A 13,281-nucleotide genomic window follows, 5' to 3' on the forward strand; every position below is an offset into this window, starting at 1 on the left:
CATACAGTGATAAAGTATCTGTTACTGTCTAAGTTTACAAACAGAATAGTACATCCTGTTTGGAGGCATTGACACCAGAAGATACTTGTCATATAGGCAGGGTGAGTTGATTATTTTTTTTTTTTTAAAAAGAAAAATATCCAGTTCATGTGTGATGGGAAGCAGCATGATGTCCTCAGGGAGGAGAGAGGAGTTGAGTTTTACACAGGTTAAGTGTCTCCCTGCTGCATGTTCCTTAATGTTACTCCTGCCAACAATAAAGAGCACAGAGGTCTGCCGTGCTGAGCAAGCGGTTCTGGTTCCCCATTTTCCCTGTATTAAGGAGGAAACTTCAAACCCACAGATGCACTCAAACACCATTAACATGACAGGAGACTCACACACAACTGGGCATTTCAATTTTTGTAAGATGTGATGTGGTAGCAACACAAATCAGCACTTATACAGTTAGAATAACTTTTTAGTCAAATTCAAACCAAGTTCAACCAAAACATTTGATGTTTTATGCTTCATTTTAAAAACATCACACCAGGGAATTTTCTGAAGTGCAAACCACTGAACCTGGTCATTTTTCTGTTTGCTAAACTACAAGTAAGAAACTAAAAGAATCTGCACCAAATATGTGCAAAGGACACTAAATAGCAAGTTAGCCCTTCAAATTTCACAGGAAGAAAAAGGATAGAGAAAAATGTTTCCTTGTGTTTTGTTGTTTTTTTTGACAAGGAGAGAAGTAGACTAAATGTTGTCTTATCAAATGGCTGACATGTACAGTTAGATAATATCACAATAAAATAGTCAAGATATAAACTAAAGAGCAAAAACAAACCCTTAGTTTAGGTTTTACAAACACAAACTAATTAGTAGTCTGCAAATTTACTTCTGCCAAATGGCAGACCAGGACCTTAAAGGGTGAGCATAGTTGAGAGCTATCACATCTAAAACATGTGCTAGCTGCTGTAATGTCTTACTGAGAGATAAAATCTTACAGTATTTCTGCAGCTTTTATGACAGCATGTGGTGATTTGGGAATGTTGGGTGGGATTTCTCACTTCGCTCAGCTTAGCATGTTAGCATGTTAACATGCTAACATGTATGTATGTGTATGTACTCTTGATTCTGTTCTCTTTGAACATAGGAAGTCTCTTGACATAGTTCGTGCAGCAATTTCCATGACTGAATTAGTGGTTTTTATTGCAAAACCACTTGAAGGCTTGACGGTAACTGGAAACCAGAAAAAACTTTACATTCTCCGAATCTTTTAATGATGGTATGTGTTGCAGACAAACATTTGAAATGTTTCCATGTTGAGGAAATTTTCATGCAATTATATAAAATTATACGATAATTTCTCTGAAGCTGTTGGCATTTCAATTAAATGAAACTCTGCAGATCTAAGATGCTTTTTTACCCAAACATTTTTACGTAAGATGTTGTCAGTTAACCTGATTGCAGCACATTCCTCCATTTTCTTTTTTTTTTTTGTTTGTTTGTTTGTTTTTTTTTAGGTTTCATTCCTTTACAGCCTTTTGTTGCTCCAATCCCACTCCCATCATACTCCACCTTAGCTGAGACTGTACTTTTTCATTTAATAAATTTGCACTTTCAACATTAAATGCATTTTTATGCTATTTTGTGCAACGGTTTTACCTGGATTTTGCAGAAAATGTTGCATGATTCACCACAGTAACTTCTGCTTGATGAAGATCACATATACAACCAGTTAGCATTGTGCTTGCATCTTTGTCAGAAACTGAAATACATCTGCTGATAAATTATCTTAAATTCAAAAATTCCTCAGAATGACACATTAATTTGTAAAGTACTAATGTTTCATATGAGTCATCTGAAAGCAAACACAAATGTTTTGATGCACAGATGTCTGGAAAACGTTGTTGTGGACTTTTTTTTCTTGTTGCATGCACCTGAACTTCACCGCAAGGTGTTTTCAACATGGGAGATCTAAAATGATGCTTTGAAGGAGCACAATCGGTAAGCAGTGATGCAAAAATATTTAAATTAGACATAATATGAAACATTAAACATAAATATAAATTTTTCATTCATATTACTGAATTGTCTTTATTGGCAGCATGTCCAGGGTGGTGGATGTAATGCCTACTTGGGTTTGCCTACATTAATAGACATATTCATATCATACATATTGACAAATGAATGAAGCAACATTAATATTTTGGCAGCCAGCCTCCATCTTGAGAAATGTCTGGAAAACCTCAGGGGTACGGTGCTGATTTTATGCAGACATTTGGTGTTTTAGCCACATTATAATTATTACCACACATGTGAAACCTCTCCAGTCGCTCCAAACAAACAGCTGAAACTGTTTTCAGACCGGGTCAAACTGGGTTATTTCTATTTATTCAGATTTTATTTGACATGGACAGAGCATATTAAAACAAACAAACCAACAGATGAACAGAGATGATTTAGCCTCAGGGCTCATTTTCTTCTGTAGTCCCTCACCAGATCTTACAAAGGCTTCCTGGAACCTGAATGAAAACGTGAGGAAACCTTTCATTCTTCAATTTAAAGGTGAACAAAAAAAAGTCAATAATAGAAATAATAACATTGTCAAAATAGACACCATGGAGAACTCACTAAATAACATATAAAACACACGCGCACACACACAAGTACACAAAAAACTAGAATAAAGAATTAGGGTTTGGTTGAGTTTGTAGATAGAAATCAGATTTATAGTCAGACCAGTTTCAGGACTATGAAAGGACATCCAAACCCGAGTGGCACATGAGGAGACGCAAAGGTTTTCAACTGGAATCTCCAACAATATCATGAAAATCCAACTGGGAAATACGTCAAAAAATGCATGAGCTCAAGGTATTCCAGGAGAGGAGGACTGAGCGCAGAGCAGCATCACTTCCACATGTCTTCCTGTCCACAGACCGATCACTGGCACATGGAGCATTCTCATAGAATAGCACAGGGAAAACAACCTTAAATGTTCTACAATCACAGAACTTGAGTAAAATCCTGTTTGTGAGGTACAAGTGTGGAAAAGTGAACAGGTCAATCTATGTTTGCTACAAAAAACCTTAAAAGGGTTGAAGTGAGAAAGGTTAAAAATGCTGGTTCTAAACGACTCCGATCTGTGGCGACATCTCTCCGTTCCTCGCTCTGCACCGCACCTAGACAATATTGATGACTGTCAGTCCTTGAGTGACATGAATACAGATGGATTCTCTGCAGTCAAATATCTAACCAGGATGATGTTGCCATAGAAACCAATGAATGTTTCTGCACAGCACACACACATACTTAATGAACCCAAACAGACAGAGTGGATCTTCTCTTTGTTAAACACTATTGTCAGCCTCAGAGACTTAATAATGTCACGGAAATTAGCCCAGTGCTGGGACTCGAGACTTTGCACCTTTTTAATGTCGAGTGCTTGTGATACGATCCGGCCTGATGTGACATATTTTACTGTCCCCGTGGGTAAACTTGTCTTACACTCACAGCGCGGCTGATCATTGTAATTACACGGCACCGTAAAATTACAGAAAAAGTCAATAACAGCTGTCAGTCAATGAAGACATTAATTCCAACACACGTGAGCATTTGCCCAGCAGATGGTTCAGATGGCAAATATCAATTTGCACACATTAAGTAGCCCGGATGAAAACATGCCGAGTACCCCTTCCAGGCAACGTTACTCTTTTTGTTAATTAAGATGAGAAAATGTCATGAAAAGACTTCATACTTCTGAAGTCTGTATGCACATGAAGACAAAAGGCAATAATTTGAGCTACATGTGTGTAATTTATCATAAGTTATCTATAGTTTAACTACCTCATCTTTTTTTAAGGTTTAGTTGCTTAAATTTGATGAGAATTAAGAGAGTGTCCTCTTGGTGAACTGGCGACCTATCCACAGTACAGCCAGCCTTCCCCTGATGGCAGCTGGGAGACATGTTAATTAAGCAGGTATTAATAGTGGATCAATTGAACATGAATCACTTATAAATGGCTAAATGAACCTAGAAGAATGTCAACAAATGCAGTCCGTCTCTGATGTTGGGGATGCTAACACGGCTTTTCTCATGTCTCTCTTTCTTTCACATATAATCCAATGTTTAAAATTTTTTGAACTGTTGCTTTTCTTTCTCTCCACAGAGATACAAACTCATGTTCCTGCCTCTACATGATATAAAAATGGCAGCTGATGCGGGGGCTGTTGGAGCAGCTCTGAGACATTTATGATTAAACTCTAAGCCTAAGAAAACAGCCTAATAAATGATCCTGCTATTTAACGCCTCAAAAAATACACAATAGTAAATCTTTTTAAATAACATGCATTCCTTTGATTGATTCTGTTGCTAAACAACTCCCAGGGTACAGTTCATTGTAAATATGAATGAGATAAATAGTATTTAAGGACATTTAGGTAAATCATGAAAAGACTTGTGGCCGTGCAGTTTCTCTTTAGAAAGGCGATATCTCTCTGAGCACGAAGCCATTCATATGAAGCATATGCTCATTATGTCCTGATGTAAAGTTCAGTCACCTGCAAAGCTCAGTGTTGCTCAGCTGAACCTCGTGACACCATCTCTCGCAGCATTAAACTGAGACGATGCAAACACTAAAGCCTTAAGTTGTTTTCCAGACGGATGGAAAGAAGCCCAGACGTTTCTCTCTGCAGTTCATGGTGATTCAGAACATTACAAATGTGATCTGCAGCTTATGTGCTTTCAGAAACGCGTAACAACATGCTCAGTAAGCTTCTTAAGGACTGTAGAACGGTGCCCCCCAGTGTGCAAACGTGCGCACATAGATGAGCACGCCGGCCGTGCAGTGCAGCCGCGTTATGCAACAACCACAGACAAAACGGCATTTGAATGGGAAGTTGGTATGTTGAAGTGAAACTCGATTCAGGGAATGAAAAACATGGAGAGCTGTAGGGTTTCACGTCGGATTCAAGCAAGCCGATTCATGTAAAGTTCAGCGTTTTGCTCTCTGCATGACAGTCTTTTGTTTTGCTATCTGTACAAAGCCCAGCATGACCTCTATTTTCACTCTTTGGCTCAGTTTTTTTTTTAAATCCATAAATCTTTTTTATTCCTCTTCGTTTAGTGGTTTGTCGTGTGTGTGTGTTTGTGTGTGTGTGTGTGTGTGTGTGTGTGTGTGTGTGTGTTGCTGTATAAATAACCTCCAGTAAACTGTCAACAAACACCTTTTACAGCTTCTTTTAGTAGTATTTAAACTTTTAGAGGAATTCTGCCAGGAAAAAAAAATGCTTGAAATTTGAAATTCATCCTCCGTCTCTGCACTGGAGGAAACACTCGTCCTCTTTAGTAGAGGAACACAGGAACACCCACACACTCTTTTCGTCTCTTTCCATTTCTTGCCAACTTCCAGCCAGCACTGGTGTGTGCAATGCTCAATCCATTTGCGCTTAGTCAGCTGTAAGTGTGGATGCGTCGTCTGAACCAAAAAAGCCTCTCTGCATTCCTGTGGCAGCATCTAAAGGAACATTTCAGTAAGAAAGAAAAAAAAAAAAACACCCGTGCCGTCCTAATGAGATCAAGATGGATTATAAGCTGCACTCTGCTGTGAGTTGCCAGCTCTTGACGCAGCCCACCATGTGCATGGCTGCTGTTCCCTAAGATGTAAAAGGGCAACTTTTAATCTCATTTCCCCCCTCGTGGAAAGGCATAATGAGTAATCGTGTTACCCATCAACCCAGACTCTGTGCTCAAGTTATGTGCATTACTGACAGTGAGAAATGGTCTGCCTGAAATTTAACCCAGCACTTACTCTAAGGAGATATACTGAGTGTTCAAATGTGTGTTTCTGTGTGTGAGAAAAGAAAGGGGGGGAGTGGGAGGATATCCTGACAGGCAAAAGTGAAGTTAAAGGGTATCCTGCAAATCTTGAGACAAATGTGCTGAAAGCTGCAAAGCAGAACAGCAATTAGTCATTCAAACAGGAAGATTAAGAAAAAAGATGTTTTGGTTTCCAGTGCTAGTTTATCTGTTAAACCTCGTAAGTCTAACGGAATTCTTGCAAACACAAAGTGCAACTAATACTTAAATGCATATGTACATCATTTTTCAAAGGAAGGGAACTCATTTTTATAATGCATAGTGGCTTTCTATGCATTATATTTATTATTTATATTATTATTATATTTATTATTTATTATTTGTGCTTTCACTCAAAGGAGTGAAAGCACAAACATTTACTTTTTTCCTTGTTTCAGTAGATATTAATACACCACACAGAGATATAGTCTCATGGTTTTGTTAACAGATTAAGAAGTCAAAGTGTCTCCTGAAGTGAAATAATCTTTAACACCAGGCAACCTGAGCTTGTTTCCTGTCTGGTTCAGTTCTTTCTGCACCATTTATCGACATTTACACTGCAAAAACTGAAAGTAAGATTAAAAATCTTAAATTGAGTACACATATGCTTATTTTCTTAAGGTAAGATAATTCTTAGTTTTTATGCCAGAGAATTCCTCTTGTTTTAAGAGTATTTTTTACTTGTTTTGTGAAGTCTTGACAAGCCAAATTTCCTTGTTCGGTTGGCTGTAAGATAATTTCTTATTTTAAGCAACATTAACCTAATTTTTGTATATTTTTTTTCAGAGTTTTTGCAGTGTATAGCCTTTTTTGTTGGCAGATGATGTTAAACTTTGCTTTTTGCTTGGTTCTGCTTTGGCATCCACACTAAATGGTGAGGTTCAGACCTTAGAATGACATAAAAAACCTTTAAGAAATCTTCATGTCTTGCTTTAACGTAAAGTGCCGGTGAGTTCAAACCAAACATGAATTGAACTGGAGAGCACAACTAAACCAGTGGAACAAAGTGACTGGACTGTGTTGAGCAGTATTTACACAAATCTGTGCTCTTTTAAAAACTTGATGAATTTTTTAAGTATCAGAACAAACATTCTTCCAAAACTTCAAGGCGCAAGAATCAGCAATAAATGAGATGGATCCCCAGAGATATTGTTTTCATCTTTTTTTGTACTTTGAACCAAATAAAAACAGTTGTATTTTGGGTGTTTTTAGGATTTCTACAGCATTTATAGCATGAGTTATGTAGTTCATTGTTGATGATGGGTATTAACAATCCCAAGGTGTGTGTGGGATCTATAAGGTACTCACATTCCCTTTCCAAGTGGAGAAAATCAGTTAAATCATAATTAAATTAGCTGCATGCTATTAAATGCAAATATCTGAATTTGTTTTGTGACAAATTACAGCATCCTTTTCAGGTTGGGAAGAATGTGTTACCTCAGTTGGAGGAGTAAAAATATGTTGGGGTTTAGTTTGTGACTGATGGAGGAATGGAGTGGGAGACGGACAGATGGATCTGTGTGGTGTTGGCAGCAAAACAGACTCTGCATTGGCCTGTCATGGTGAGGAAGGAAGTGAGCCAGAAGGCAAAGCTCTCCAGTAACTAGTGGACCTTTGTTCCTGATCTTACCTAAGGTTATAAGTTGTGGGTAATGAGCGAAGATCTTTAATACAATCGACCGAAACGAGTTTCCTCCACAGTAGGGGCTCACAGTAGCTGCTGCTGCTCTTCATTCAGTTTAATTCAACTTTATTTGTATAGTGCCACTTCACAACAATGTTGTCACAGGGCACTTTACATACACGAATCAACATACAAATAATTTCAAGCCAATTCATTCATATCCTATAGTAGAAACCAACTGATTGCATCAAGTCATGACTTCGATCCAATCCCCCATCCTGAGCATGCATGAGGCGACAGTGGGAAGGAAAAAACTCCCTTTTTAACAGGAAGAAAACCTCCGGCAGAACCCGGCTCAGGGAGGGCAGCCATCTGCCTCGACTGGTTTGGGTGGAGACGACAGGAAAGACAGATCAACATGTACAACTGCACTTATTCAGGAAGATCTGTGGAAACAAGGAGAAATCAGTTAGAGACGGCGATACTGGCATATATTTATACATTAATATATTAGAGTAGGCCCTGCGATGGACTGGCGAGCTATCCAGGGTGTATCCTGCCTGTCGCCCAAAGCCAGCTGGGATAGGCTCCAGCTTCCCCGCGACCCTGAATTGGATTAAGCGGTTTAGAAAATGAATGAATGAATATATTAGAGTAATAGAGCGAGGTACATCTCAGTGCATCAGGTAACATCCCCATTGCTACATAAGTAATGGATGGCTTGACTACCCATAACTATAAGAGCAATGAGCATAACCTGGACATTTAGGTCCCGTCAAGATGAAGTGGCTTGGGCATCGGGTCAGGATGCCTCTTGGAAGCTTCCCTTGGAAGGTTTTCCAGGAACCTCACCCAAAAGAAGATCCAGGACTCACTGGAGGGACTATTTTTCTAGGCTGGCCTGCACATATTGGGATATCACCCAGTGGAGCCTGAAAAGTGGCTGGAGGGAGGGAAGTCTGGGATTCCCAGTTAGATGGATGGAAGGATGGATCAATGCATCAATAGATCAAAGGAAAAATAATAAATATATATTTTATTAAATTTAACAGTGAAAGAAAATGCACACACACACTTCTATAACAGCTGTGAAGTTAGTGCTACCTCGAAGATGGACGCTTCATGATTTGAAGCACCACATTTAGCAGTAGCTACGGTAAAATGTGCTGCGGTTCTTCCTTTCTCTTCCAGACACTAAATAATGACTCCAGGAAAATCTCTTTTAGAAGGAAAAGTAGAAGAAAAATACCTCAATTTTGTGATAAATGATCTGATTCTGATCTTATCATCTCATTCAGTGCAGTGATGGAGTGAAAATCAAGTGCACCTCCAGTCTGTGAACACCATCAGATGAGTCAGTGACAGACCGTTGGTTACAGCGGTTTTCCATTAGCTCTCTCCTCCTCCCTCCCCCCACTGCAGTCCAGTCATCCCCACTGAGTCATCCAGATCCCAACGCAACTTCCCAAGTTCATAAAGCACAATTAACTCCTTCGCCTTATTATAAATATTCATTAACTCAAGGAAATAGTCATTTTGTTTGAAATGATTCTAATCAAATTAGCATAATTAAGCATTATGTATGGTAAAGCTACTGGCCGAGGAGCCTGCTGAGACTCCCCAGCAGTGTTTCCGTGTGTGTCAGAGCTACAGGAGAGCATGATGGATAATATAATTATGTTTGGGAGACAATGTGAGCCCTGCAGTATTGTTATTAATGTGCTCTGTTAATAGTAACGCTTGCAACAGGAATGGACATCTCCTTAGGATGGTTTCAGTGTGAAGAAGAGGAAGAGAAAGAGATGAGAGGAAGGCAGAGAGGAAGTGAAAGCTGGGCATGCTTTTGTTTGTGTGGTTACGACTTGACTTCGTCAAGTACATTTTTCACTGTCATGCCAGTGCTGTCCTTTTGTTATTCGTTTTATTATTGTATTGTCACAAGCGTGTAGACCTAAAGAGAATTAAAGGACTTGAAAAGCTGGTGTGGGTATCTGCACACTTTTCCATAAATCACCCTGTTTACGGTTTTTATAAAGTCCATTGTTGATGCAAAGAGCAAAAATAGAAGATCTGGGATAGCAACTAGATGTTTTAGAAAACAACAAATTCATGTTTTAGTCTGCAGATTTTTTCACTTAATTGGGACATTTTCCACCTAACTGTTCTGCAAATGTGCTTTTCTATCAGAGGTAGAGCTCAACTGATAAAGATCTAACCCTCACTGAGAGTCTGTTTATAGGTTGGTGAAATACAGAAGAAAATATATATTACTGAGTTATTTCTTCATGCTTTTATCTTTTGACTTGATCACCTGTTCATAAATAGGCAGAGTGACTGCTCTCCAAGCAGTGTGAGGAAGTGTTTAACATTTAGCTCATTTAGGATGATTTCTACTTTAACTAGTTGAGCTTTTAGCTTACTTTTGACGTGAAATACTTTCAAAACTTTTATTTTTCACTTATTCTGTGAACTCTACTTTTCCATGTGTGAATTCTTGCCGCTCTGACTCTGGTGGATCTCAGATTGTGCCTGTTGCAACTGGATGAATGTTGAAATGAGCTCGCCCATAAATCCTCGTGTTTCTCAACGTGTATTTGGGGCTTGTCTCTCTGGCGAGTACATTCTCTCTACAACTTTACCAAGTATCTAAACAGAGACATGGATGAGTCATAAGGGTGTGTGTTGTTTTTCAGAGTGTTCCCATTCACTCAGCATAGTAACACAGACCTCACAGGCCAGTGGCCTCATGCCCAAACCTATCCATCCTGATGACAAGCAGTGTTTACATAGCGGTGGTTACTTGGTGACAGGAAGACTCTTGGGGAAGTTTGATATATGTTTTATATTTAGAAGCAGAAGAAGATGCAATCATCTTCAGAGGAGTTGGCGTCCTGGCAGTCACAGCTAATGTTTTAATGAGTTTTGTTTCATCTGTTTTGTTGTTCAGATTTTTTTATACAGGAGGGAAATATTTGCCGAAGTAATGAGGAAGTGTATCATTGAATGAGTCATCAAACTGATCCCATTTTCCTTTAACCTGTATAAAAAAAAAAAAAAAAACAACTGAGAAGTTGCAGAAATTGCTGTTGTTTCTTATAAATATGTCAATTCTATCCGGATATGTGGTGTTTTAAAGAGTAAAACGGTACTCAATTCAGTGTGGAAGCCTCTTTGGTCACTGTGATTGCATTGGAAGTATTCAACGACCAAGTTCCACGATGATGTGCGTAAAATCTGAGGTTGCTATGGAAACCGGACCTTGAGTCTTTAGCTTTATTTAAAGCTAGAAAACTAGAAAAACATAAGGGTATGCTGTAGATGTGTGTGAGGAAACATGACATGCTGCAGATGTTTGTTCCAAACAAACAAAAACATGGATAAATGTGGAACGCAGTCCAGTTTGTTGCCAATGCAGGTGCTTGCACCATTTAAAAGACTTTTTTTTTCTGTCTGAATTGATTTGTGGATTTTAGCTTATCTTAAGAATTTGTCAAAAGACATTTTTATAAAATAAGATCATGGGGATCAAGGAGAAAGATGTCTTCACTCATTTTGACTTTTCTAAAAGTTGATCTGTATCTGAACACTTATCTTTTTACTGTACAAGACAGTTTGACCCAGAACATATTGATCTGACATGATTACATCTCATCATAGGGCTCATCTTACCTGGGAGGAAGTGATAAGATCGCCAGCTAAACATAAGAGGTAGAAAAGAAAGAATCATGCCATCATCCCGGGTCATGTAATTGTCGCGGTTAAACGATTCTGGCAGCTGTGACACTTTGAAATCACAGGTCAGGACTTTAAAACTCAGCAGTCATGAGATGAAGACAGACCCAGAGAGTAGCCCGCTGTGTTCCCTCAGAGTTCACAGAGGGTGTGATAAAGGATATTCTACTAATAACTGCTGGGGGGATATGCATAGCAGGTTATATAATTGCTCTCTATATCGATCAATAAAGTCTTGACCTGGGAAATGGGAGCAGCATTAAGTTGGGAGTCAGTTCCTTGGCACCTGCTGTGGGCTCTGAAATGAAAATCAGTATGCAATGAGAGGGGGGTGGAGGACTGCAGCAGTGCACACAGTCTGTATACGTTTGACTGACAGGACTGCGGCGGGGCAATGCAATATGAGGCGGTTATGATATTATGTGCATTATGTTGGTATGTTTTTCCAAATCACATGCCATAAAAGCACCAGCATTCCCATTAGATACGTACACTAATTTTACCCCCGAGTGACAACAGATTATTACACATCAGCAGATGGGTACTTAATTAGTATACTAAAATGTACTTGCCCCTGAATGGGGCATAACACACCAGAGGATGTATGGGCTGCTAAATGGAAAGTCAGCAAATCAGGAAGGCGCTTCAAAGATGGAAAACATGCTGTATGAAAATAGAAACTTCTGACAACCCTGATGCTTTACTTTTGTTTTTTTCTTTACGGAAAGCAGAGACAGCTGCAGCGTTAATGGGCGAGAGAGAGAAACCCTATGTACAACATAAATGTTTGACTTCTCATTAGTATTATTGGCATTTGAAGCTGTCTTTGCTGGAATGAATCATATAACCATAAAAAGCAGAAGAGCAGCTTTCTAACAGCTCAACGTGAGCTTAGCTGCTCTCCGGCTTGAGGAAGTTTTTTGCATTTATTACTTCTCTTTAAAATGTTTAATCGTCTTCTCTTTATTGTATTGTTGTTTTTTTTATTTACATTTTTATTGTACTTCTTCTGCATATTATGTCATGTTCATTTGTCCCCCATTGTTTTACTGCCACACTGCTGCTGCGTCACTTTGTCAGCACCAACAAAGCGCTTTAGAAGAAGGTGCCACGCAAGTGATTTGATTAATAGGTGGATTATTTTGTTGGCATTCAGCAAGCAGTTCTCAAACATTTTAAAATCTATTTTTCATCTTAAAATGATATTGTATTTACTGTTCTGACCGAGAGAGAAAGTTGGGGGACAATTTTGCAGTTTCACTGCAGAAAGGAAACATATTGAATAAAACATCACCGGCCATTTTTCTGCTCGATTCAGTTCAGCTTTATTTGTATAGTGTGTCAATTCACAACAAAGTCATCTCCAGGTGTTTTGCAGACATGATCAGTTCAAGTCATATCATTTTGATACATTTGGAAAATTTCCCATTAGTCCAATATTCAACAACAGACAAGCCAATTCATAAAAAATAATTGCCAGAATGGGAATCGCATTGAATTTTCTCTATGATCCAACCCTCCATCCTGTGCATGCACAGGCTAGGGGGCAGGAATGGATGGGACTTCCTTTAACAGGAAGGAAAAACCCACAGAACTAAGTTTGGCGGGGGCAGCCATGTGCTTCAGCCAGTATAGCAGGGATCCTTTGGAGGAGTTCCAAATGTCCCCGCTGCAACGCACCTTATTCAAATCAATTTGTATTGAGCAGACATGTGCAGAACTTGTCTGTCTAAGTCTAAGTCAGATGTTCCAGCAGGGACACTTGGAAAAGCTGCAGGACACCGGCCCTTGAGGATCAGGATTGAGGATCCCTGCAGTGGCGTTTTAATACAACAGAAGAAAGGGACAATAAGCACCACAGTTCAATAAATGATACCAATTATCTATATGCCAAAAACTCAACTAAGTACACCTGTTCAACAGGTGTTAATCAATAGTAAGCCAATCACATTGCGGCAAACTGATCCATTCACTCATATGGATATAACCAAGAAGACTTGCTTAACTTCTAACTGAGCATCAGAAACAGGAGGAAAGGCAATTTAAGTGACCATGTATGGTTGTTGGTCTGAGTATCTTTAAAACA

Source organism: Telmatherina bonti (assembly GCF_933228915.1).
Source record: "Telmatherina bonti genome assembly, chromosome: 7".
NCBI lineage: Eukaryota > Metazoa > Chordata > Actinopteri > Atheriniformes > Telmatherinidae > Telmatherina > Telmatherina bonti.